Genomic DNA, 27,073 nt, shown 5'->3' with positions numbered 1-27,073 from the left:
TCTGTCTCTTTCTATATTTCGGGTCTCTATTAGGGCGACAGGCATGCTGTGGGGGGGAGGGGGTAGGCCATGGCCTTCTGCGGGTGTGCAGGGTGGGGGGTTGGTGGGTGGATGTTTGTTCGGTATTTGTTTCTATGGCCCTTTAGTCTCTCTTTAGTGTCGTCGTCGTTCATGGTCTCTGCAATCTGTTTAGTTTTGAGGGGTGGGGTTTGGACTCGCTATGTGCCGGGATTGTGCTTGCATTTCTCCTGTTCTGAGTATCCTGCCCCCCGATATTTTCTTCGTATCTGTACAATTTGTAGATATCCTGATTCGCGTGCAGTATTGTAGGACTGTGTGCGACTGTGAGACACCTTTTTTTAGTTTCTTATTTGAAAATGAACCTCTCAAATCCTGATTCAAGTTGGTGCACCCGATTACAAGATCTGCTCTGGTATTTTTATGACCCCGGATTCCGAGCTGGTATAACTTACGTATTGCTTGCTGTACTCTTGCTCAGCCTAGTGGCCGGCCGGGTTGGTTGTAGGCCCATACTTGTAAATGCTTGTACTACTAATAAAGGTTCACCAAAAAAAAAAAAAAAAAAAGAACTTCAATGAATGGATCACCACCTGCACCCCCTCAAGCATACCAACAAAAACAAGAAATCAAGATCACAAAAGCAAGAGCAAGCCAGCTGGTACACAGAAGAACTCAGGGTGGTGATGCAGCACTTTAAGCAACTCTAAAACAAGTTGATAATTAGCAAAGACACTGCAGACAACAACGTCTTCAAATCGACCCAGATCTCTGTACTGAGGCGAATGTATGACATTGTTCTGCATTCTATCCATCAACTGTTGTTTTTGAATTTGTCACCCCGAGTGGGACGGGTATGCCCAGGCTTGGGTCCCATGCTCTCCATGCCAATGGAATCAAGCCATCCCGGCTGAAGAGGGGTGAAACCCCGAAACCGGTCCTAGGATGCTGGTTTCTAGTCCAGGGAGGACCTGGCTTGGCAGTTCGGGCTAGACTGTTTCCATGAGGTACAGGGTCAAGACTGATTTGCATATGGCTGGGTTCAAACTGGAATGGCGAGCAAAAAAACAATGGATTTAGGCCCAGATCTCTGAACTGGGGTGAATGTATGACATTGTTCTGCAGTGTGTCCATCAACTGTTGTTTTTAGGTCTCCGCCTGCGAAAGACTGCACACATGCGCAGTCTCACTGGGGAGACTTAATGGGATAGAGTGAGTGTCTCTAGCGAGGTTAAGCCCCGCCCCTCTTCTCCATTGGCTGGCCTCCTAAACGGTGGCCAGCCATTGGAGAAGAGGTGCTAGTGACGTTCTTCTTTTAAATTCTTTCGATCTAAGCCCCGTCCTTTTCAGATTGGAAGGCGTGTTTTCCTGCTGAAGTAAAAGGTTCCTTATCTTCTTTATGGGTCCAGATGGCCCCATAAAGAAGATAAGCAACCTTTTAAGTAAGCAGGAGAACACGCCCCCCAGTCTGAAAAGGACGGGGCATAGAGAAACTTCCATCTGTGCCAGCTACCTCGCTGTAACCCGAGCTCTCTCAGACCTCATTAGCTGTGACATTTCCTTCTCTCACGCTCAATTAGACCCCAAAAGGCCTCATTTGTCCAATTTGCACACTTGGTTACAGAGAAGAGCATGGGGCCTTCACGTTTGGGACTCTTGCCCAGGCTGTGGCGCGCGCTGCACCCCCGATGGCTAGATCTGTGTTGCACATCAGTCTCACATATAGATCACATGACCACGTGCCCCTGGTTGCACTGCTATGAGTATGACGCACGTACAAACAGATGTGATGGTTGGCTAAGATACGGACGCGATGTCGCAACCATTACAGGACTTATAATCAATTGAGCGTTACATTTCTGCAGCGAGTAAATCAAGTTAATGCCACTACAGCATGTGTTACAAAAGGTGGGATTATGGAAAGCGATGTGTGCGTATTCCCTGCGGCACAGGAGCTCACAGGCTGACACACACCTCCGAATGCGTGCACGTATGCGTACACTCAGGTGAATATAATACAAAAAGGTCTTGATGTTTTTCCCCAAGAAATTTGTCGCTTTTCAAAAAACAATATTGCCGTTAGTTCCTGGTCATTTTTTTGGCGCACATTTAATGGTGGAGCTGACCACGATGTCGTGGCATCGCAACAAATGCACCTTGTCCCCGAGCAGACTCCTATTACACTACAATGTTCTTGAATCGGGTTGAACTCAATTTACTTCTGCGTTAAAGTGCACCTACAGTTACAGACACACAACCAAGTACAATCGGTCGATGTAAACGCCCATGATATGAAAAGGCAACCAAATTGAGAAAGCACCTCGAGGCTCCTACTAATGGTAGAAAGCGCTGTGGAAATGCATGTGCCAGAGTAAAGCAAGGAGTACTTGTTTAGTCCACCGCTGCTCCGACATACGTGAATGTTTGAGTATGTGCATGTGTGAGAGAGGGTCAGACTTTCGCTTACACCGGCACTTTTCACTCAGGATTCGTAACATTGGGAACTATTTAATATTTTCAACAATCAGTGCCCCTGCTGGTTCTCTATTATCCTTCTATAATAACCTTTGCATTTTTGTCTTGCATTCTTAACTCAACCTATTGCCTTTAGCGCAATAATAAATAGGTTTATGGATTTATTATGAAAATTAACAATTGATAGGGCACCTAAACTGCGGAGTGTCCACTTTAGATTGGTTCAGAGACGTATACAATATTTTCCTCGGGCACACGCCATCTCTTTGAATAGGCCTGGTATTAGAGTTGGCGGCTTGCAGAAGACTCAACTAGAGATAGGGTCACACAACGGTGCAAGCCCAGCCCAGGGTCACACAGTGTCGCAGTTCCAGTCCAGGGTCAAGCGGAGTTGCATGCCCAACCCAGGATCACACTGTGGCGCAAGCCCACCCAGGGTCGAGCAGAGTTGCATGACCAGCCCAGGATCACACAGCGGCGCAAACCCACGCACTGTCGAATAGAGGCGCTGCTGCACAAGCCCAGACCAGGGTCACACAGTGGCGCAGACCTCCGAGCCCAGGCAGGGTCACATGTCTGCGGAGGTGTAGCTGGGAGTCCAGTGGCTTAGGTCCAACCCCAGAGGGCGCAGCGGCCTTTGCCCAGGCTCACACACTGGTGCAAGCCCTGCACAGGTTGCAATTATGTCGTAGGCCCAGTCCAGGACACAAAATGGAGCAGACCCGTGCCTGGGAACTCATAACGGCGCAGACCTACCCCAGGGCCCACTGCGGGCTCAGGTATTGCATGGGGAGCCTGGAAGAGGATATGGGAGCACAACTGCTGGGGCTCAGGTTAAACAATGGTGCCGGGTCACACCAGGGCCGGACTGACTACTGGGCGTTTTGGAATGCTTACGGCGCAGGGCAGGCATAGGTCACACAACGGCGCAGGGCCAGGCATAGGTCACAGAACAGCGCAGGGCAAGGCATAGGTCACACAACGGCGCAGGGCCTCGGTCACACAGTGCCGCAGGGCCAGGTCAGGGTCACACAATGGCGCAGGGCCAGGGTCACACAACGGCGCAGGGCTAGGCCAAGGTCACACATCGGCGCAGGGCTAGGCCAGGGTCACACAACGGCGCAGGGCTAGTCCAGGGTCACACAACGGCGCTGGGCCAGGGTCACAGAATGGCGCAGGGGTAGGCCAGGGTCACACAACGGCGCTGGGCCAGGGTCACACAACGGCACAGGGCTAGGCCAGGGTCACACAACGGCGCTTGGCCAGGGTCACACAACGGCGCAAGGCCAGGGTCACAGAACGGCGCAAGGTCAGGGTCACACAACGGCTCAGGGCCAGGGTCACACAACAGCGCAGGGCCAGGCCAGGGTCACCCAACGGCACAGGGCCAGTGTCACACAATGGCACAGGGCAAGCCCAGGGTCACACAAGGCCAGGGCCACACAACGGTGCAGGGCCAGGGTCACACAACGGCGCAGGGCTAGGCCAGTAACACAACGGCGCAGGGCCAGGGTCACACAACGGTGCAGGGCCAGGGTCACACAACGGCACAGGGCCAGGCTAGGGTCACACAAAGGAGCAGGGCCAGGCCAGGGTCAACCAGTGCCGCAGCGCCAGGGTCACACAACGGAGCAGGGCAGGCCCGGGTCACACAACGGCGCTGGGCCAGGGTCACGCAACGGAACAGGGCTAGGCCAGGGTCATACACCGGCGCTAGGCCAGGGTCACACACCGGCGCTGGGCCAGAGTCACACAACGGCGCAGGGCTAGGCCAGGGTCACACAACGTCGCAGGGCAGGCCCGGTTCACACAACGGCGCAGGGCTAGGCTAGGGTCACACAACGGCACTGGGCCAGGGTCACACAACGGCGCAGGGCTAGGCCAGGGTCACACAATGGCGCAGGGCCAGGGTCACACAACGGCACAGGGCCAGGGTCACACAACGGCGCAGGGCCAGGCCAGGATCAAACAATGGCACAGGGCCAGGGTCACACAACGGCACAGGGCCAGGCCAGGGTCACACAACGGCGCAAGGCCAGGGTCACAAAATGGTGCAGGTCCAGGGTCATACAACGGCGCAACGCTAGGCCATGGTCACACAACAGCGCAGGGCCAGGGTCACACAACGGCACAGGGCCAGGCCAGGGTCACACAAAGGCGCATGGCCAGGGTCACACAACGGTGCAGGGCCAGGGTCACACAACAGCGCAAGGCTAGGCCATGGTCACACAACGGCGCAGGGCCAGGGTCACACAACGGTGCAGGGCCAGGGTCACACACGGCACAGGGCCAGGCCAGGGTCACACAATGGCACAGGGCCAGGCCAGGGTCACACAAAGGTGAGGGGCCAGGGTCAGACAACGGCGCAGGGCCAGGGTCAGACAACGGCGCAGGGCCAGGCCAGGGTCACACAACGGCGCAGGGCTAGGCCAGGATCACACAACGAAGCAGGGCCAGGGTCACACAACGGAGCAGGGCCAGGGTCACACAAAGGCGCAGGGCAAGGGTCACACAACGGCACAGGGCAAGGGTCACACAACGGCGCAGGGCCAGGGTCACATAACGGCGCAGGGCCACACAACGGCGCAGGGTCACACAACGGAGCAAGGCCAGGGTCACATAACAGCGCAGGGCCAGGGTCACACAATGGCGCAGGGCCAGGGTCACACAACGGCACAGGGCTAGGCCAGGGTCACACAACGGCGCTGGGCCAGGGTCACACAATGGTGCAGGGCCAGGGTCACATAAACGGTGCAGGGCCAGGGTCACACAATGGCGCAGGACCAGGGTCACACAACGGCGCAGGGCCAGGGACACACAACGGCGCAGGGCCAGGCATAGGTCACACAACAGCGGAGGGCCAGGCATAGGTCACACAACGGCGCAGGGCCAGGCATAGGTCAAACAACGGCGCAGGGCCAGGCATAGGTCACACAACGGCGCAGGGCCAGGCATAGGTCACACAACGGCACAGGGATAGGGTCACACAACGGCACAGGGCTAGGCCAGGGTCACACAACGGCACAGGGCCAGGGTCACACAACGGCGCAGAGCTAGGCCAGGGTCACACAACGTCGCAGGGCTAGGGCAGGGTCACACAATGGCGCAGGGCCAGGGTCACACAACGGCACAGGGCTAGGCCAGGGTCACACAACGGCGAAGGGCCAGGGTCACACAACGGCGCAGGGTCACACAACGGAGCAAGGCCAGGGTCACATAACAGCGCAGGGCCACACAATGGCGCAGGGCCAGGGTCACACAACGGCACAGGGCTAGGCCAGGGTCACACAACGGCGCAGGGCCAGGGTCACACAATGGTGCAGGGCCAGGGTCACATAAACGGTGCAGGGCCAGGGTCACACAATGGCGCAGGACCAGGGTCACACAACGGCGCAGGGCCAGGCATAGGTCACACAACGGCGCAGGGCCAGGCATAGGTCAAACAACGGCGCAGGGCCAGGCATAGGTCACACAACGGCGCAGGGCCAGGCATAGGTCACACAACGGCACAGGGATAGGGTCACACAACGGCGCAGGGCTAGGCCAGGGTCACACAACGGCACAGGGCCAGGGTCACACAACGGCGCAGAGCTAGGCCAGGGTCACACAACGTCGCAGGGCTAGGGCAGGGTCACACAATGGCGCAGGGCCAGGGTCACACAACGGCACAGGGCTAGGCCAGGGTCACACAACGGCGCAGGGCCAGGATCACACAACGGTGCAGGGCCAGGGTCACACAACGGCGCAGGGCCAGGGTCACACAACGGCGCAGGGCCAGGGTCACACAACGGCGCAGGGCCAGGGTCACACAACGGCGCAGGGCCAGGGTCACACAACGGCGCAGGGCCAGGGTCACACAACGGCGCAGGGCCAGGGTCACACAACGGAGCAGGGCCAGGGTCACACAACGGAGCAGGGCCAGGGTCACACAACGGAGAAGGGCCAGGGTAATACAACGGCGCAGGGCTAGGCCAGGGTCACACAACGGCGCAGGGCTAGGCCAGGGACACACAACGGTGCAGGGCCAGGGTCACACAACGGCGCAGGGCCAGGGTCACACAACGGCGCAGGGCCAGGGTCACACAACGGCGCAGGGCCAGGGTCGCACAACGGCACAGGGACAGGGTCACACAATGGCGCAGGGACAGGGTCACACAACGGCGCAGGGCTAGGCCAGGGTCACACAACAGCGCTGGCCCAGCCACAGCACTGCTGCACCAATGGAGGGAGGACAGATGGACTCTCTCAGCTTTACGGTGCGGTTCTGCGGGTGGGTTGATCTTGGCAGAGGGGCTTGGGTTTCACTCGTATGTCAGTGCACTGATGGGTCTGCTCAATTACTCGGCCACCGAGCCCTGCGCTTGAAACCCGTCCCGTTTTACTGCCAGTGGATTCAGAGAGCTCTCGAGGGCCCTCTGTAAAAACTGAGATAAAGACATGTTTACATGAAGCCCAATTACAGCCGAAATGAAACAACAGAGAGCCCGGGAGGGCGCGAGGTGTTTGCTCTCTCGCGGAGCAGACTTAACTGAAGGGTCCGAGTCACGACCTGCACCCGCGCATTTACTCCAGCACAAATGTTATCTGTTGTGTATCATGTCGCAAATAAAGACGCATTTTGAGTCCGATTAATGCAATTAAAGATCAGGTTCCGCGTTACACGTAACAAATAGGTGTTATAAACTAACATATAGTTAACTGTGGATTGTTAGAATTTCCCCCTTATGAAACACACTGGAGGGCCCCAGGGGAAGCAAAGACGCAGTCTAGTCTTCCCCTGGGGTTGTTCGCGCAGGGAAGGGCCAGGCTGGGGGGGGAAGGTTGTGGTTTGGGGGTGGGTAAAAGAATGCAGGAGAGGAAGGCGACTTCCTCTTCCTGCATTCTGGCATTGCTGGGTGGGAATAGTTTTTTTCAAAGGGGGTCGTTTTGGGCAGATTTTGTTAGGTGGTTTTAGTGAATTTACTCACAGGTTTGCGGAGGACGTGTTGCAGGCGACGGTGGAGCGGTGTATGACTGGAGCCACTGGTCAGTGGTGAGGTGATTGGCGTAGTCGGGCTGATTCCAGCGTGTGGTGGTATGTCGGGGATTTCTGCGGAGGCGGTGCGGGAGGCTTTGCGAGTCCTGGGCAGGGCCAGACGGGAGGACTTGCTGTGTCCGGGAGTATTGAATGAAGCATGGGTAGGCCTGGAGCGGACCCCGCAGACGGCTCCCGCGGGGGTGTCCGCTGCTGTAATCGCCTGCCTGGAGGAGCCGACTCAGGCAGGTTGAGGCACGCCGGGTAGGGGGCGGGGCGCCTGGAGAAGAGGAGCGTCGCGCGGAGGCTGGCGCAAGAGCCTGCTTCCGCGGCTTGTGTTGGCAGCATCATGGCAAAGTGAGGCGGGCACCGGGGGGGGGGGGGGGATGGAGGGGAGCACAGGACGTCCCCCCGCTGAGCGGAAGTGAGGCCTACACGGCGGTCGTGCCCGGAGGGCAAGGTGCGAGTGGCAGGGCTGGGGCTGCCGGTGGGAGGAAGGGGGCCGTTCTTTCGGGAGGGCATGTGCCTGGGGGGCTGTTCACGAGGGGGTAGAGCGGGAGGTGGGTAGCGACGGCGAGGAGGCCGCCTGTGTGTGGAGGGTGGGGCCCTGGGGGAGGGGGTGGGGCCCCTGGATCTTTCAGTGGGTTTTCGGTCCAGCCCCCCAGTAAGCCAGGGGGCTGGGGGGAGGTCCCCCAACGTGGGCTCGGTGGAGGTCAGGCCTGGGGGTGAAGGGAGTACTGCGGTGGACACCCCTTGGAGGAGCATGCAGGGTGTAGGGCCCAGGGGCTACTGCCTACCTTTGTTGGGCAGATGGGAGGCCATGGATTTGGAGTCTAAGATTAGGGAGCAGAGGCGCTTGGTTCAGGAGGAAGATGCCCGGTGGGCAGAACTCGAGGCCATCAGGGCTAATGTTGTTTGGGAGGAGGAGATGGAGGGCCCTCCTAAATCTACCTCGGAGGAGGAGTTTTAGGCAGAGCAGGCGGACATGGAGAGAGTTGGTAGGGCCTGGAGGTGCACCGGTGGGGGGTAGGGGTACCAGGCAGGGGCAGTTAGGGATGGCCAGAACGGCGGCGAGGCCTGGCAATGCTAGAGCCCGCCCGGGTTGGAGCTGACAGAGGTCAGCAGAGGGTTGGCAGGTTCAGCTGGGTGCAAGACGGCCTCTGGACGCCGCCTTGAAGCAGTAGGGGAGTCTGCGGCGGCTCTCCCTCCATCGTGGGATCGGGCACCGGCGGCGTGTGTGGAACGGGCGATGGGGAGTGGTGTGCAGGTGCAGAAGGGTGTGAAAAAAGCGGTACGTGAGGTGGTGTGGAAGCCGGTGGAGGGGGGGAAGGAACAGAGCAACAGTGGACTTGGTGTCTTGCAGGCCCCTCGGAAGAAGTCTGGCAAAGCGAAGGTGTCTACGACAAAACACAGCAGCTCGGAGCGACGGCCGGGAGTGATGCAGTCAAATCTGGCAGGTGAGGGCGATTGGTGGGCTGCTTGGGAGAAGGGCCCGAAGGAAGGCAGAAAGAAGGCGTGCAGGTTGGTGGGAGTGAGGGAGGGGTCTGTGAGAGAGGCAGGGGGAGTGGGGGCCGGGGGCAAAAGGCAGGGGTGCTTGCGTCTGCAACAGGTAAGAAGGTGGTGATGGCAGGGGTGCAAACGGACAAGCTCGGGAGACGGATGACCGAACGGATGGGAAGGAGGACAAAGACGGAAAGGGGGAGGACAAGCATCAGAAGAAATTGCCCTATATGGGCATGGCCATGCCTTTGGGGTCACACTTATCCGAGAAGATTAAGGGTAGGATTTGGTAAACATGAATACGTAGATGTTTTCAAGCTGCTACACAGGGACGTACAGGCGAAGGAGGGCTCGAAAAAGGAGGAATGGGAACAGACTAGGCGGCCCAGGGTGCCAGTGAATATGGAGAATTGGACGTCTGCCTTTTTAATATACGCAAGTATCTACTGTGAGAAGCACCTGGATAGGGCTATTCCTCTGTTAAAATGCATGGACATTATCAGAAAGGCTCGGTTGCAGTTTGGGGGTTTTGCCTGGCTGAGCTATGACGAGAAGTTTAGGGCCCGGGTGTTAGCATTGTGGGTCTCTGGTTGGCACAGGTGAGTACTTGTTACAAGCAGGGACCTCTCCTCTAGTCAGGGCAAGGGACTTACTTTTAAAAATAATCCCTGCTCACCCTCTAGGCAGAGTGGCGCGAGCAGACAAGGCTAAACTTCAGAGCGTTATGGGTTAAGCATTTATGACCACATACAGTAATTCAATGATACACCACAAATGGACACCAGTATAGTTTTATATAAAAATAGGTTTTCTTTTTATAGGCTTAGCACATGATCCAAATACCGTTTCCAAATGAGGCCACAATACTATTAGAAAGGCAAAGTTTTACGTTAAAATGCGTGTCTTGATGGTTCCTGCGTGCCGCGCTGTCTGCGCGGCTCTCTTGTGTCTTAAGAGTTAAAAAACGTTGCGGACACGCTGGCCCGATGCGCACACAGTCAGGGGCGACTCTCACAGTACCTTGAAGCTTGTAGTTGTCGACGCGGATGATGCGGCAGGTGAAGATGTCTCAGGAGCGTGCTTTGGCTCTTCTCCAGTGCGGGCCCGGCTCGGGTAGATGCCTCGGTTCGGGGCGTCTGGGCAGGACTGCAGGGCGAAGCAGATGGTACGAGTCGTAGAGGCTTCACAATGCAGCGCGGGATGTGCGTCGTGCTTTTGAGCGTGATACCAACCCGAAGCCAGCGGCGCAGTACGGGGCGGCCTGTACGCTTCGAGCGTACGAGCCGTACTCTTCAGTGCGCAGCTGCGGGTTCGGTTTCAGGAGTGCGGCGCCAGGGGAGCCGGTACGCTTTGGGCGTACGGGGCAGATTCTCCTGGCGGTACGCTCCGGTCTTTAACTGCCAGCGGCAGGGGTGGCGAGACGAGCAGTGCGGCTCACAGTGGGATGGTGCAGCGGGGTGTAGGCGGCCCGGCAGTGCCATGGTGCGGCAGTCGTACAGAGCGGAGCCACGCGGTGCGGGCGGCCACGGCTGCAGAGCAAACAGGGTTTCGAGTCGCACGTCGATCGCGACTCCAGCGGCAAGGCAAGTTTTGGCAATGTCAAGCGGCTCTTGAGGCAGGAGGAGTCCAATATTCCTGGGACTCCATTCAGGGGGCAAGCTCACCCACAAGCCCTTGGAGATTAGGTTGAAGCACAAGTTCTGCAAAGTCTCTTTCAGTCTTTTCCTCTCCTTTCTCAGCAAGGCACCACTGCAGGCCAATCCCCCAGGTCAGGGACAGTACTCCTCCTTCGGCTTTTCCAGGTCCTTCTAGTCGGGCAGAGGTTCTTCGTGGTTCAAGCAGGATCTGATTTCTTAGGAGCAGGGCTCCTACCTTTATACTGCATTTCTTTTGTTCTTTGAGGCCAGGGGGCCTTTGCCTTGTTCAGTCCAGTTCTTGAGCACTTTGTTGTGGTGACTCTGGCTTGTCTTTTCAGTGTGCAGGGCAGAGACATCAGACGCTCCACAGAAGGTGGAGCCAGCATTGAGGTGGCAGAGCACAGCCCTATTCAGAGTCAAGGGGCACTCCTCCCACCCATCCTGGTGTAATCTTTCTATTCACCACCTGGCTGCCCAGACTGTCTCCTGGAATTCCCCAGCCCTGTCACTCACACAAACCAGACAGCAGATACACATCAGAGCAGAAGCGGGCTGAAATGGTTAGGCAAGCAAATACCAACTTTCTAAAAGTGGTATTTGCAAACACAGAACATTAAAATAAACTTTGCTAAAAGATGTATTTTATTATTCTGAGTTCAGGCATACCAAATTTGAATTGCTACCGTGTTCCCTGAGCCTGCTCGGATTATAGAATGTAATAATTCCAGCAGCCCATTCTGGCCTATGAGAACAGGTAGCCTTACAATAGTGAAAAACGAAAATGGCTGTAATTCACTATTATGACATGCCACACACATCAGGGCTTGTCCTACCTTATGCTTACAATGCACCCTGCTTTTGAGCCTACCATAGGGGTGACTCACATGAAGTAAAGGGAAGGTTTAGGGGCTGGCCAGTGTGTGCACTTGCCCAGCCAGCATGACAGTACCAGACTGCACGCAGGCTCTGCAATGGCAGACCTAAGACACATGTTACAAGGCTGCTTCTGTGGGTGGCACAACCAGTGCTGCAGGCCCATTAGCAGCATTTGGATTTACAAGCCCTGGCACTCCTGGTGCACTTTACTGGGGTCTGACAGTAAACCAAATAAGCCAATCATGGAAACCATTTACATATACACTTTATACAGGGAGCACTTGCACTGTGGCACTGATTGGCAGTGGCACTGTGCTCTGAGCAGCTAACACCAGCAAAACATATGAGGCACAGCAGCAAAAAGTGGAAGGGAGACTCATGCCAAGGTGCCAGGTCTAACACCGGGTTAGTGTGAATCCTGAAAAACCTTGGGGGTGAAATTGATCAGGAGCTGTGGATGGCATCGACACACTCGTCGGCCTCCACGCACACGGCTAGTGGGCTACCAGTTCCCTATCGGTCCTTTCCGTCGCGGCCCGCCCAGTCTGGGGCGGGAGGAGTGGTCACACCTACAGGGCACACAGCTCCAACAGCCAAACCAGGCACCAGAACGACTCGTGCCTGCTGGAGTTACAAGGGATATTGCTCGCGATACCCTTGTAAGTTTAAACACAAGTGCTCCAAATGCAGTGGCCGGCATGCGATCACCCAATGTTTCACATTGGCCACACCCTCAGAGCAATGGCGAACCACAAATGCGAAGGGTAGGGCCTACCCGGTTAAGGTGGAAGCGATGGCCCAGTGGCTCGCGTGTTACCCTGACAGGGAGGCTGCTTTAAAATTGCAGTGGGGTTTCACGGAGGGCTTTAGAGTGGGCTACCAAGGACGGAGGGTGCAGAGATGGGCAGACAACCTTAAATCAGCTAAAAAATTGCCTAGGATGGTGGCGGCCAAGTTGCAGAAGGAGGTGTTGGAGGGAAGAGTGGAAGGTCCATTTGTGGAGAGGCCCCTTGAGCATCTGATCATTTCCCCGTTGGGAGTAGTGCCAAAAAAGGAAGAAGGGGCTTTTGGTATGATACATCACCTTTTTCCTGGCCGGAAGGTCAGTCCGTCAATGACTTCATCGCGGAGGTAGACTCCCGGGTGCTCTATGCGTTGGTGGATGACGCCATTCGCCTAGTGAGGGTGAGCGGGCCAGGGGCGGAAATGGCAAAATGCGATATTAAATCAGCCTTCCATCTTTTGCCGATTGGTCCGGCGGATTTTGCTCTGTTGGGCATGCAGTTTGCGAGTGCCATCTATGTAGACAAGGTCTTTCCCATGGGGTGTACTATTTCCTGTGCGCTTTTCAAAGTTTTCAGCACATTCTTGCAGTGGGATTTTATTCAGAGTAGCGGGCATCGGGACGTGACGTACTACTTGGATGATTTCCTGTTCATCGGTAGAGCTCAATCGGGGGACTGTGGCAGGGCCCTGTCACAGTTCCAGGAGAGGGCACGGCATTTTGGAGTGCCCTTGGCACCGGAAAAAACTGCTGGGCCTAGCTCTTGCTTGACATTCTTAGGGATTGAGCTGGATTCCGTTCAGTTGAGTGCTCGCCTCCCCCAGGCAAAGGTGGAGGAAATCCGGGCATGTCTGCTGTGGTTAATTGGAGAGAAGAGGATTGCGCTAACGGGCTGTGCAGCAACTGCTGGGGTTTTTGAACTTTGCATGCCGGGTAGTGCGCGCGGGGCGGACGTTCTGCAGGCGGCTCGGCATGGCCATGTCGGGGGCAATCTTACCTCACCACAGTGTCCGGATCTCCAAGGGGGTGCGGGCTGACCTACGGACATGGCTGACGTTCCTTTCTGAGTTCAATGGGGTGTCTCTAGATTTTGTTGAGGAGCGGACTGTCTGGCAGATTCAGATCTACTCTGATGCAGTGGGAGCAGGTTTTGGCCTCTTTTGGGACGGCAGATGGTATGTGGAGGAGTGGCCGGCCCAGTGGTTGAAGCAAGGGAGGAGCATTGCAATTTTTCCCCCTTTTGGTGGCACTGGAAGTGTGGGGGGCGGAATTCCAATACAGATCGGTGTTGTTTCAAGTGGACAATATGACAGTGGTCGAGTTGGTCAACCGACAGAGGGCGAGAGACCTCAGAGTGCTGCATCTGTTGAGGGAGTTCATGCTACGCTGCCTGAGGTTGAATGTGATTTTTCGAGCCAAGCATGTCCCTGGAGCGAATAATGACATTGCGGATGCTTTGTCTCGTTTGCAGTGACAGCAGTTCCATAGGTTGGCGCCTGGAGCGGACCAGTATAAGACCAGACTGCCGGCCGGCATCTGGGCCTTGGGGGAGTGAGAGTGTTAGGACTGGTGGAGAACTCTGTGGCGGACTCAACGAGGCGGACGTACAGGCTGGGAAGAGTTTGGTTCATTTATGGGATGGCGCCAGGATGGGGCATGCGGAGTTCGTTCAGTCATTGAGCAGGGGGTGTTACATTTTGTGCTACACTGTATTGACAGGGGGCTGTCGGCTGCGACCATTGCAGGAAAGTTGGCGGGGTTGTCTTTCGATGGTAGTTTGTTTTTTGGTTTCGACCCCACGAAGGATGTGGTCATTGGTAGGATGCTCAGGAGTTGGGGTAGGGAGAACGGGGGGGAGGGGTATTGAGGGAAGCAGTGACTTTTGAATTGTAGGTCCGTTTAGTTGAAGTGTTGCCGTTGTGCTGTTATGATAGCTTTGAAGTTCACCTGTTTAGGCTGTGTATGGTGTGGATGTTTTTTGGGGGCATTTAAAGTTTTGGAATTGTTGGGGACAAGGTCCAAGAGTGGTAGGAGTTTTGAGGAGGTCAGATTGGAGATGGGGCGTCTGGGGATTTGGTTGGGTCAGTCCAAAACTGATCAGTTGGGGAGGGGTAAGGGGGTCTGGTTGTGTGCGAGTGGATGGGGGGGTGTGCCCGGTGACTGAGTGGAGGACTTTTGTGAAGCTAGTAGGGGCAACAGGGGGTGAAATTTGTTGTCACGCGTCTGGGGCCAGGGTTACGGCTGCGCAGCTGTTGGCGGTTTGCGCATGGCTGTGGGTAGGTTGGGTTTGAATCCGGCAGACTTTGGGACCCATTCCTTTCGAATTGGGGCAGCGACAGCAGCGGCAAGGTTGGGTTGGTCATGGGATAGAATGCGGCGGATTGGTAGGTGGAAGTCCCGGTGTTGTGAGGGTTATATCAGAAGTAGGGTTTTGGGCTGAGGCCGGGGTTTTTGGGTTTGAGGTTGGCTGCATTCCCGGATGTGAATTAATCTATTTTTCTTTCGTAGGTTACGTGGGCGGACCGGGGACCAAGACGGTCACATGGATTGTGGGGCATTCGTTTGCGCACAGGGCATCGAAATACGCAGAGCAGCAGGTGTACGACCGTAACCTGGGACTCAAAGGACATCAACATGAGGTGCACTGGTGGGGGAAAGGGGGGATGCGTTGGGGGGCACTATTGCAGTGGTTTGCGAAGATGGTCCCTCAGAGAGGATGCCCGGATTTGTTGAGCATTCATTTGGAGGAAAATGACTTGATTCAGCTTTCGGGTTTGGCGCTCTTGCAGCTGATTAGGAGGGATCTGGAAGTGATGAAGCAGAAATGATCTGGGACTTGCATTGCATGGACTGAATTTATTCCCAGGAGAGTTTGGAGAGGGGCAAACAAGCATGGGGCAGTCGAGAAAACTCTGAGGAAATTGAACAGGGCGATGAGGGCGATAGCCCACCCCGGAATACGGCTCGAGGAAAGATTGCTCTTTAGGGATGACGGAGTGCATCTTTCGACGCTTGGGAACGCCTATTATATGATGGAAGTGTGTGATGTGGTGAGTAAGCTGCGGAACGAGGCGATAGGGTGCCGCAGGGATGCTTGAGGGGACGGTGTTGAAAGATGCACAGTAGAACCCTAAGAGGGGTGGGGCAGGTAACCGCCCTAAAGGGGGTTCCCTGGTTGGCGGTATTTGGGAGGGGTCGGGGAGTCACTAGCGGGCGCACCCACCTCTCGTGGGGGGGAGGAGTGAATGATTGGGGGGCGACTGGTCGCATGCGAGTAGTGTCAGGATGCGAAGAGAGATTGGAGGGAAGGGATGAAGAACGGAATGTGGCATGGAGTGGAATGGAAGGAGAGGCTGGAGTGTATGAAGATGGAGTTGATGTTGGGGAGGGAGATTTATTGTTGATGATTGTTGTATTTTGCTGTTTGATGTTTGTGCAGCCTGGTCCTAATAAAATGGCCTTTTACGCTTAACAACAGTGTGGCCTGATTATTGCGCGATGGACGCTTGTGACTCACACCCATCTCTCGGCGCGTCTTGTGCCTGGGGTGTGTGTTGTAGTTTTATACATAGTGTGGCCCACCGCAGGATGCATGTTACCGCCACCATGTACCGTATGGAGAGCCTTAGGCCTTGGCTTTAAGGTGCATACCCTCTAAAAGAAGACAAGAAATAACCCCCTTTGCAATCGCCCCGCAGACAAGGATTGTGGGGGCAAAGACCGCTACTAGGGTGCAGCGCAGAGAGGCAAATACCGCACTCGGTCCAAATTCTGGGCAAATCACTGAATCTCCCCGTGCCTGAATGTGTAATATAAATACGGTGCTCTTGTAAAGCACTCCAATACCTTCGGGTCGAGTTCGCGCTATATAAAATATAAAACAAAAAAAGCATGCTGTTAAGGGTACTTCCTCAATAGGGCAAAACAAGTAATAATCATAAATGTGTAAGTGAGAAATCCTCAAAGCTACACTTCCACCTATCTACTGTCACACACTGCACTTTTTTTCTGAGGTGCAAGTTTTCACTACAGTGGGGAACAACGGCGGAACAACTGCAACTCAGTTTTTTTCCTCATCTTTACTGGTTCACGAGATTTACTTCCCAAATAATGCACTCGAATCCCCACGCTATACAATGGAAGTAACCCGCGGTCGAGAGAGTGTGAGTGTGAGTGTGAGTGTGAGTGTGAGTGTGAGTGTGGGTGTGTGTGTGTGTGTGTGTGTGTGTGTGTGTGTGTGTGTGTGTGTGTGTGTGTGTGTATATTGTAAGAGCTTGTTACATGTTGCGATCAAAGCAGATACTGTGCACCCAATCCCCCTGGTGACAGGCGGCACAGTCTAAGGAGGGGGGAGGGGGGGGGGACGAGATCTGAGATCAATTCTGTCAAATGCACTCTTGTTTTAGCCCTCTATCATGCGCTTCTCTGAGGCTATCATCAGGTGTCTTACAGTGTTGTACAAACCATCAACACAAAGGGGCAGATTTACAAGCTCCTTGCGTGACTTTTGCACTGCAGTTGCGTCACTTTTTTGACGCAACAGTGGTGTAAACAATGTAGCCTATTTACAACGTGATGCATCTAAGGAGATGCGTCACGTTATATAGCCCTCCGTCACATTATACCTGCGTCACGTATAATGTATGCAGGGTGGGCGTTCCCACGCAGGAAGGCCTCATAAAAGTGACTCCGTGAAATCTACAAGCCATTTTTAGGATGCCACTGCATCAACACTTCAAGCAGGTGTAAGTAGTGATGTGGTGTAGTGGGAATAGGCCTCAACACACATTGCTGCAGTTGCGTCGTGCTTGCGACATGACTCCAGCAATGCGTGACTTTTTCTGCAACAGATGCGTCAGAATTTCTGACCTATCTGTCAATCCTTCCGCCATGGTCACTGTATTGTAAATATGGCGTATCCATGGTGGCGCAAGCATTTTTTAGAGTGGCGCAAGGAAAGTGACGCATCTCTATAGATGCGTCCCTTTCTTGTAAATCTGCTCCAAGGTTTTCAAGCAGGCCCGGCCTGGAAACCCCTCCCAGGCCGGGCCAGTGAAAGGCCGGTGTGCTTGGGCTGTGTAAATACCTTGTAAAACATCTATTCTATCCAAAGTGTAAATCAGTGCTTTCCATCCCACATCCTTCAATACTCAGCACTCCCCTGAATCTGCTCCTCCTCTGTGTTCCTTGTGCACTAACTTACATCCCTGTGCACATCAAATTCACCCCCTTATGCATCCCCTCTTCCAAAATGAATTGTAAAGTGTGTGAGAAGTTGGCCCGATATGCAGCGTTCGCTATTCTAGCGACCACTATGCATCGGTCCAAACGACCCTTATGGTGATTGGTTGTAAGTCAACCTTAGACCAGCTATCCTAGTAGCGTGGATACGAGCAGTCTTCGGGCTAAACTCTAGAGGGCGTGTTAAGCCAGCTGTTATACCATCACATACCCCTTGAACACCAAGTGAAAGGACACCACACAAGTGTTATGAAAATAAACAGTATATTTATTAGAATCACAACAGCCCTGGACTCTTTATGAGGACAGGGTACTAAGCACAGAACAAAACTCTTAGGAAAATACTTCAAGTGCACAATTAAAACAAATGCCCGAGGGCACGGAAAGTTCTAGTGGTCTCGGGCGGACCCGATAAGGCAAGTCGGAAGCGAGGGACTCGGGACCCTAAAGTAAGGAGGCTATGCAGGCACCGAAATGCCGAAGTTACCTAGCCACGAGGGCTGCGGCTGCACAAGTCTTACAGGCGTCGGGGGTCTTCGCTGACGAGCCAGGAGCCGGAAGAAAAGGAGTTGCTGGCCGGCGACCAGTGGTGAATAGTTCGTAGTGATCCGAGCCTGGATCAGTGATCGATGATACCTGAAAGCAGAGGGGACCAAGTTCGTACTACTAGCCAGTAGTCAGAGGGTACCAGGAAGGCACCGGATGGCCGTCACCTCGACTAGGTGAGTGGGCGACGCTAGGCTCTGCAGTCTCACGGACCAGGAGGCGTTGTCGGCGACCAGGATGGAGGTGCGAGCTGTCCCACGAAGGTTGATGCTGTCGGCGTCGCTGGGCCCAGGATTGGGGCAACAAGCCTTGGCAGATTTCAGGGCCACGTGGTGGGCCTAAAATGGCGTCTTGAGTGGACCAGGAGGGTCCGGGGTGCTCCTCTCAAAGAAGGGAGCAAAGGCTAGTCTGGAGCAACCAGACCAGCAGCGTTGGTTGTCGGATGTCGTCAAAGAAGGGCACAAGCCAGCGGCTAGTGACCAGACAACGTGCTGAGCAGCGAGCAGAAGGGCCCCACGCAGATCGTGGAGATGCTGGGAGACAGCACTTCGGTGCTGGAGCTGCTCAGGGTCGGGGCTTCTCGGACCCCAGAGCACTCACCAGAGAATTGCTTCGGTGGTCGTGCTGATTAAGAAAGCGTGCCGGTTTTGATGATGGCCGGTCCCTCGAGGTCTCGTCGCACCCACAGATCTCAGCTGAGCTGACGACGTGGGTAGAGGTCAGAGGTGCCAGGGAAGCCGGTTCTCGTCGAGCTGGGCAGTCGGATTCCTGAGGAAGGACGTGCAGCAAACCGCAGAGTTCTTAGATGGTGCCTGCGGATGCAGGGTGACTACTCCTTAGCCACAAGGGAGAAATCTTGAGAAGAGTCGAGAGTTCCTTTCGTAGAAAGTAGTTCTTGATTCAAAGATGATGTAATTTTGGAGGGTCCCCGCTCCAGCCTTTATCCTAAAGAAAGGGGTGGGTACATGACAAGGTCCTGCCCTAGGGGTGGGACCAAGAAGGGGGGTAGTTACACCCCTCTCCCCTGCCGGACTTTCCCCAGGTCAGGGGCTGCGCGCCCCTGGAACTGGTTCTAACCGGCAGATGCGTAGTGAGCACCGGGGTGCCACTCCGCAGTCACCTTCTCGCAAAGCCCTATCTACCCAGAATACACCAACCCTGTCTGGGACGGTGCGAACACCGCCCTGGACAGGAAACCCTTTGTCCAAGCTCTCCGCGCTGGAAGGACTCCCAGCAGCAGGAGGTCAGACTCGTGTCTGTGGTGGCAGCATCCATTTTGTGGAGCTGAGGCTTTGTTTAACTTATACCAGGGTTCACAGTTACGTACATGTCGTGTCCCTCTAGAAGGGTGGGATGCTAACCTCGACGCCACAATTGGTGAGGGGGCAGCATCCCAATTCGTATGACACCTTACTCGACATGTCTTGATAACGCTATACCGAAGTTACCGATATGATACGCGTTATCATGGAACAGCCATTGGGTCTTGGTTCCGCAAGCTGCAACCGGGCTCGGCTCGTGCCAGAGCCCAATTCACACGGGTCCATGCACTCTGCCTTCAGGATTGTCAAGGCCTGCCATAGGAGTGACTGATAGGAACCCGGGTGTCCATTGTGAGGTTAGATATAGGGATACTATACCTAAAGCAACGAGCGAGTATGCTACGTTGCCCCAGCTATCGTGCAGCCAGTTGTGTCAGTTTTAGATGGCCATCCAGGGGTGGCATAATACATGCTTCAGGCCCTGGTAGGCCCTGGGTACACCGATGCCCTGAGTTACAGGGTCTGACAAGGTGGCCCAGTTCCAATTGGGTAATGCACTAAGGTACACGCATCAATTTAGTGAGAGAACAGCTAGGCTGTGGGTCTGATTAGCAGGCCCACAGCCCGAGAAAGTCGTAAACCAGTAAACCGAAAGCAAAAAGTTCGGGTGATCATAGGATTGCAGACCCTACTCTCCTACAAAGTGCACTTTCAACCAGAATGGCATTTTGGCGCTAAATAACAGATGTTTGTTGTAACGCGTCTGTTTTCCACTAATTAGTGTTATTCTCGTCTCTAGTGTGCAATTTACCTAGCGCCAAGACACCTGCGCCCAAAAGCGGTCGAAAGTGAACTGTGAGCTATACAAATACAGTTCTTATTTAAGTGCCTGGAACACGAATTCGGCTGCTCAGTTGAGGCATAAAAGTGCATTCAGAGTGAGTGAAATAATAGCCGAGGGGACATATTACCATGGCAAAGACTGTAAGAAACATTTAGCCGTGCCAAGGCTGCTCCCCGTCAGCCTGCTGGCACCAGCCCCCCACTCTCCGAAGCCCCTGTGTGTACCGGGGGGCATCGAACCCTAATGTAAATGTATAGGCATTTATATAGCGCACTACTTATCTGGAGGGTCCCAAGGCGCTTCGACCGCTGCGAAACCCTTCCTGGCTTCCCTGAGAGATGGTCCCTTAATGGGTATCTCCAGGGTGAGACCAGGCATCCCCGGCGGTCTGGTGGGGCCGTTAGTGAAGATGAGGCAAGCTAATGCCCAGAGTTGCCGAGTGTGAACGCTGATCAGAGTGGGCACCGAGGCGAGAGAATTATCGAGTCCGCTGACCCTGGTCCAGAAACCTGCCGCGCCGGGAATCGAACCCTGGTCCCCGGCCGTCCTCTGCTCTCGGGTCTGCCGCCTCTAACCAGTGAGCCACACTACTTCACCTAATGCGCCATCTGCCTCTAAAGGGTCTAAACACAAGCAGCAGGGAGGGGGCCACTTGCATGAAAATAACAGAGGGTGCAAGGACCCCCCCACCCCCGCAGTGCGCGTCCCCCTTCCACCAATAAGTGCCCCGCAGTGCCCGTCCCCCCAATCATTGCTCGTCCTCCCCTTCCCCAATCATTGCCCCTCCCTCCCCCATCAGTGCCCGTCCCCCTACCCCATCAGAGCCCCTCCCCCCTATCAGTGCCCCTCCCCCATCAGTGCCCCGCCTCCCATAGAAGCCAGGTTTCTGAGCGCTTCAAGGGAGGCGCCTTCCAGGCCTTGGACTGTGAAGGTAACTCAGCGGGTTGAGCGCACACTCAGGAGAGTGAGTGGGGTGTAACTGCAGGCCAAGACCTTCCCGAAACCGAATGAATTAATGTTGTCAGATAATCCTGATGCAGATTCTTGAGTCCATCGGGACGAACCCTTGAAATACACAGGAAGAAAGGAGGGTGAAATACCCACCCCTCACAAGAGCACGCACGTACCGAGGCCTTCATGCACACATTCATGTATGCATGAAGGAAAAGAAAAAGAAAGATCGATGGCCCAATCCTGTTCGAGCCCATCTCCAAATTTGTTGATGTTTTTTTGAAACCCCTTGTGGTGCAAGTACCATCTTTCCTACGTGATACCATGGACTTCATAAACAAAGTTGAAGGTCTCCCGTTTGATTCCTCCACCCAACTTCTTGCCTCAATGGATGTGTCATCCTTATACACACAAATACCACAACAAGATGGCCTAGACGTGATGGAACTGTATCTGGACAACCGACCACGCCCTCACAGAATCCCCACTGAGTTCATAATCTCTTTGGCCACTGTGGCATTGAAAAAGAACTTCTTTACCTTCGAAGAGGAAATGTTTCTCCAAATTAAAGGCTCAGCCATGGGCTGTCCCTTTGCCCCCGAAATGGCTATTTTGTACATGGGCCAATTCGAAGAAAGATTTGTTCTGAATAATAATCCCTACAGAGACCACATCGGACAGTGGTTCCGATATATAGATGACGTGTGGTGTGTGTGGAACGGAACATCTATAGAACTGGAAGAATTCCACACGTGGCTGAACAACAGGAGCCCGGATATTAAGTTCAGCTTGAGCTACCACGAAAGATCACTTCCATTTCTGGATGTCGAAGTCTCAGTGAGAGACAATATGTTGATGTGCTCTCTGTACCAAAAGAAGACGGACAAAAATAATGCTCTGCATTACAAGAGCTACCATCCTCGGAGCCTAAGGGATAATCTCCCTTATGGCCAATACCTCCGAGTGAGACGGAATTGTACCACCACCGAGCAGTTTGAGTTGCATGGCCAGAACCTTACTTCGAAGCTACAAGAACGGGGTTATCCCCAAAAACTTTTGAAGCATTCAATGAAGAGAGCCAGGTGGACACCCAGGGAACATCTCCTAGAAAAAAGATCCAGGCCGACGACGGAGAGGATGGTGTGTGTTTCCACCTTTGGACCCCATACGAACCAACTCCAGAAAATCGTCAGAAAGAGCTGGCATTTGGTGCAAGAAATCCTTCCTGATATAGGTAATCCTCTTTTTGCACTTAAGAAGAACAGGAGCATTGGCCAAATGATTACCTCTACCAGACCTCCATCTAAAAAGGTTTCTCAAAGCACCATCTTCGGGGCAAGTCCAGTCACAGGGCATCGCAAATGCGGGACTTGTTCGGTATGTGATCTTACGATTGAAGGCTCACTCTTCACGGATGGGAAGAAATTTTGGCGTCACAACGAACACACAAACTGTAAGACTAAATATACGGTCTATGCTATACTGTGTCCGTGCAACTTGCTATACATTGGCAAAACTACACAGGAGGTCCGTCAGAGAATTATACAACATCGGTCAAGAATCAACAATAAAACCATGACGGCCCCTATGGTTTCTCACTTTGTACAACAAAAACATTCCAGTCATGACATGAGGTGGACAGTGCTAGCAGTCATCAAGGGCGGAAATGGTGACCCGGATGTCCGTCTCTCACACAAAGAGGCGTATCTCATACTTAAGTTTGACACCTCTAATTCTGGCCTGAACGAAATGACTGAATCTACTAGCCTATGAACTGGAATTTTCTGGCTGAGCTTGGCTGTGCTCACATTATCTACCCCCTATCTTGTCTAAATGTATCTGTTCTGCACGTTGAGGCGACAAGGGGTGGTTGGGCAGAAAGTTTGTTTTGCAGCGTTCTGGTAGCTTGCTCAGGAAGGCTTTCTTTGATCCTTTCTTTGGTTCTGTATATATCAGCTGACGCACTACCCAGGTCTGCGTGCTGTCTTCTATGAGACTTTGTCCTAATATCATTATATGCACTGCACTCCCGTGACTCCCCGAGATTGTTCATTGTTGATGGTATTCCATATTCCCTGGTTATTTACAGTTGTTGTAATATGTGCACTGCTTTGTTATAATAACTTTCCTTCATGTGTAATGCGTTTTCTAGACTGTTGTAAAATCATTCCACTGTGATGACAAATTGAGCAAACGAGTACATTGTTACATTGTTGCATTCACCATAACTGCCGCCACCCACAGCACTATGCCCCACGTTGTGGACGTTACAACTACAACTTCCAGCATCCCTGGCGATCTCCGCCCCCAGGCCACACCCACCGGCCGTCCGACCGGATGGGTTCTTTAGCACTGTGTTTGGGCGCGGCGCACTATCGATTGACTGCACTGCCGCCCAGACCGCCGGATTCATTCCGTGCTCGAAGTAAGTGATGCGCGACTCTTAGACGCGTCTGACTCCGTTCTCGCTATACACTTTGAAACCTGAGCGAGTGACTAACGCTAGCCCGCATCTTCCCCGACAGGTTCCAGCTGTCTACACTAATCATTTGCTGGCGCGGAGTAACCTCTCTTCCCCCATTGCCTGGGTCTTCAGGTACGTTGTGTTTCTCCCGGGCACTCCAGTTTGGTGGGTGTCAGTGCATACTCGTTTCAATTATATTGACCCTAGATTCTATGTTTCTTACAATCTCCCAGATCCCACGTTGAGACGGCTCAACATGTGAGCTCTCTTGGACTCCGCGTGTGCACCGCGTTGCGGGCACTACACCCCATTTTCAGTCCATGTTGAAGCACAGGTAGGACCCGCTTTTAAGCACACAATGCGTGCACCTTTCATGTCTGTCCCAACCCCTTTCCCCTGGTTTGCCTCACTGAGCCCATTTTCACTTATTATTTCAGAAATTTCTCCCTGGTTGAGTCCTTCTGAACCACGACCAGTTTCATGCCTTGTGCAGGTAATTCTTTTTCTCTGTTCCCAGGAGTCGGAGCCTTATGCAATAGCTTCATGATAGAAACCTCTGACACCCACTCTATATGTCTTTTACAGAACAACAACCCCCAGTCCCTGTCCTGAAGAGAACCTGTAATAACGCCGGTTCGAAACGCGTCGACACCTCCACCCTGTGGCAAACCTTAAGGGTGACCCTAGGATAGAATTTCATCAATTACTTTGGATCCTAGTTGTGTCAACCCGTTATAAATTATTAACCACAGGATTGGTTGACAGGCAGGCACTTTATTCCATCTTTTCCCGCCTGTCCCATGGTCTCATATTTCTATGGACTGGTCACATGCTCTTCACCTGAAAGTTTTCTGCATTGTATAGAACGGCAATTGATTTTGTTTATTGATTCCAGTATTGCTTTGGTGTGTCTCGTTCACTCAGTTTGCTTGATGTATTCTTGTAATTGTTGTACATTTGTAAATGTTGTAAATTTGTATATAATGTCATTATGAATCCACTGTCGTAACAATTGTTTTGTTTGTGCTTGTGCTTTTGAATTTTGAATCTAAGTAAAAAGAAAAAATAAATTTACTTTGGGATCTGTACCCGGTTGTCACGTGGTATACATCAACTACGTGGTTGAACAATTGTTTTTGTTAAAATTTCCTGTCCAGCCACTTTGTTCTGTTTTCCTTATTGTTGAGATCCAGGCTGGGTAGTTGCTGGATCCAAAACCTTCTCTGTTCTCCAATCCTTTTCAGGCAGCGCAGTGAGAATCTGGAACTCGCTTCCGCCCCAGCTCCGGACCACCACCTCCTCCCAGGCCTTCAAAACTGACCTCAAAGCTCTCCTCCTCCAAAGAGACTTCCAAAGTTAATTCACACCCTCTCTACTATCTGAAGGAAGACCTTTTATTATAGAAAATTCTATTCTCCATGACTCTGGAAGTGCCTTCCCAGTTTGTTCTTGTGGTCTGAGAATCTGCTGTTTATTGCAGTATTATCCTTCTACCTGTGTCTGGTACTCTTTTGTAACATGCACACGTCACTTTTCTCTTGTAACACACTGTTTGCTACCTCTTACTTTTGGTTTGCTTTAGATACTTGCACAAGTGCCACCATTGCCTACGTAACGATTGTTCTTGTGTTTGAGTGTCCTCCATTTATTGCAGTATTATACCTCCACTTGTACTTTGTACGCCTTGATAACCTTCACAGATGTCACTTTTTCCTCCTGTAATGCACCGTTTGCTCCTCTTGTATTTGTTTGCTCACAATTGTCACCTTTGCCTCATGTAACTTCACGTTTGGTTTTGCAATTTGTAATGTTCTCCTCATGTATCATTACTGCTCCTATTGTGAAGCGCTCTGACACCTTCGGGTAAAGTCCGTGCTATATAAAAACGTATAAATAAATAAATAAATGTACACATTCATGCACACACACATTCATGCACACACACATTCATGCACACATTCATGCACACACACATTCATGCACACACACATTCATGCACACACACACTCATGCACACACACACATGCACACACACACATTCGTGCACACACACATTCATGCACACACACATTCATGCACACACACACATTCATGCACACACACATTCATGCACACACCTCTCTCCTTTCACGCACCTTTGATCGTGCTGGGGGTCGGTTCACTCGAGGCGAGAGGAGGGGCCGGGACCGGCTCAAGCTGAAGGACACGTGGCCCCCCCAGGCATCGCCGCCTCCATCCAAGGGCCCTGTTGGGGTTCTGTGGCCGCAGCAGAGGAAGCTGAAAGGGTGGAAGAGGGGGCAGAGCTGCCAAAGGGCAAACAGCTGTAGGGGCGGGGCGGGCTCGAGGAAGCAACAGGGGCTCCAGGGCGGGTCAGACGTCACGGCTGCTCCTGCAGGACCCTCATTCGAGGAAGCTCCCGCCCGCCAGGATACCCGCCCCTGCGGGTGATACTTGTGGGCAGACACCCAAGGTCAGCACAGGACGGTGGCAAGACAACCATGGGTAGAGGCCGGAAGTGATGTCACCATCCGGTGCTGGGGCTGTCTCTGCCGCCGCTGACCCGGAAGAGGAAGCTCTTCCCCTTTCATACAATGTACTCAGTAGAGTTCATCCCGAGGCGCGCCCTCTGCTGGCCACTGACGGAACCTCCATTCCCAGTCTCCAGGAGTGAATACATTTCACACAACAAACATTTTGTGGCAGGAAAGACCTGGGTTTTTAGATGTCACAGATATGAATGTTTTTAAGACATTACTAGTATGGATCATATGCTCAGCACCTGAAGCTTTGTATAGTATATTGTGTTAGATGGAAATTATTGGTTTTAATACTGCTTCTTGCATGTGTTTCATTCAGACTTGTTAACTTAACGATTTTATTCTGTAAAATACAAGTGTTGTTTTTATTGATTGCTTATATGGTTGTGTCTGACAAACCAAATAAAGCATTAAACCGAAGACACACACAGTCCAAGTTACAGGGTCTCACTCTCGGGTGCTGCTGCAAAAAAGTATTTACAACTTCACTTCACATCTTCAAACCACTGATGCAGAGGACTAAAGAGTATTTACAGGAAGCTGTCAACTGGAAGCGAGACTTTGTATTTCATTAAATATATGAGAACATGTGTTAGTGGTGCAATTAAACTGGCAGCTTATTGATTTTTTCATTTTATTTTTTGAAACACTTTATCGGGTTTTTCAAATGCACAGCATGGTATACAGCAACGTAAATAGAGAGAAATACCCTGACGTTTTTTTCACCAGATCAAATTCAGTTTGGTATAAGGCATGCTTTAATGCAGAAATTAAAAGGAAGATTCATTACGGCAGTGCCAACACGTAAGTGTATTGTTTTGGTTGTGTTTGCTGGCTCTGCCTATAGCCCCGTACACACTTTTCATTGATGACTAAAAATACCATGACATTTTATTCACCAGATCAAATTCAGTTGGGCATAAG

At 53.0% G+C, this 27,073-nt stretch overlaps 1 protein-coding gene across 1 annotated transcript in view; it reads right to left on the bottom strand.

Moving 5' to 3' along the window:
* The window catches only part of LOC147736842 (uncharacterized), a 42,191-nt gene extending 16,085 nt beyond the window's left edge, over nucleotides 1-26,106 (bottom strand). The window contains exon 1 of the mRNA XM_086953525.1: nucleotides 25,748-26,106. The gene's annotated coding sequence lies outside the window, so the exon portion shown is untranslated. The remainder of the gene's footprint in view (nucleotides 1-25,747) is intronic.
* Nucleotides 26,107-27,073: the final 967 nt, after the last annotated feature.

This window comes from Lissotriton vulgaris, chromosome 1_2 (assembly GCF_964263255.1).
Source record: "Lissotriton vulgaris chromosome 1_2, aLisVul1.2, whole genome shotgun sequence".
In the NCBI taxonomy this organism is placed as follows: domain Eukaryota; kingdom Metazoa; phylum Chordata; class Amphibia; order Caudata; family Salamandridae; genus Lissotriton; species Lissotriton vulgaris.
This window is presented reverse-complemented; position numbering and strand designations above follow the sequence as displayed.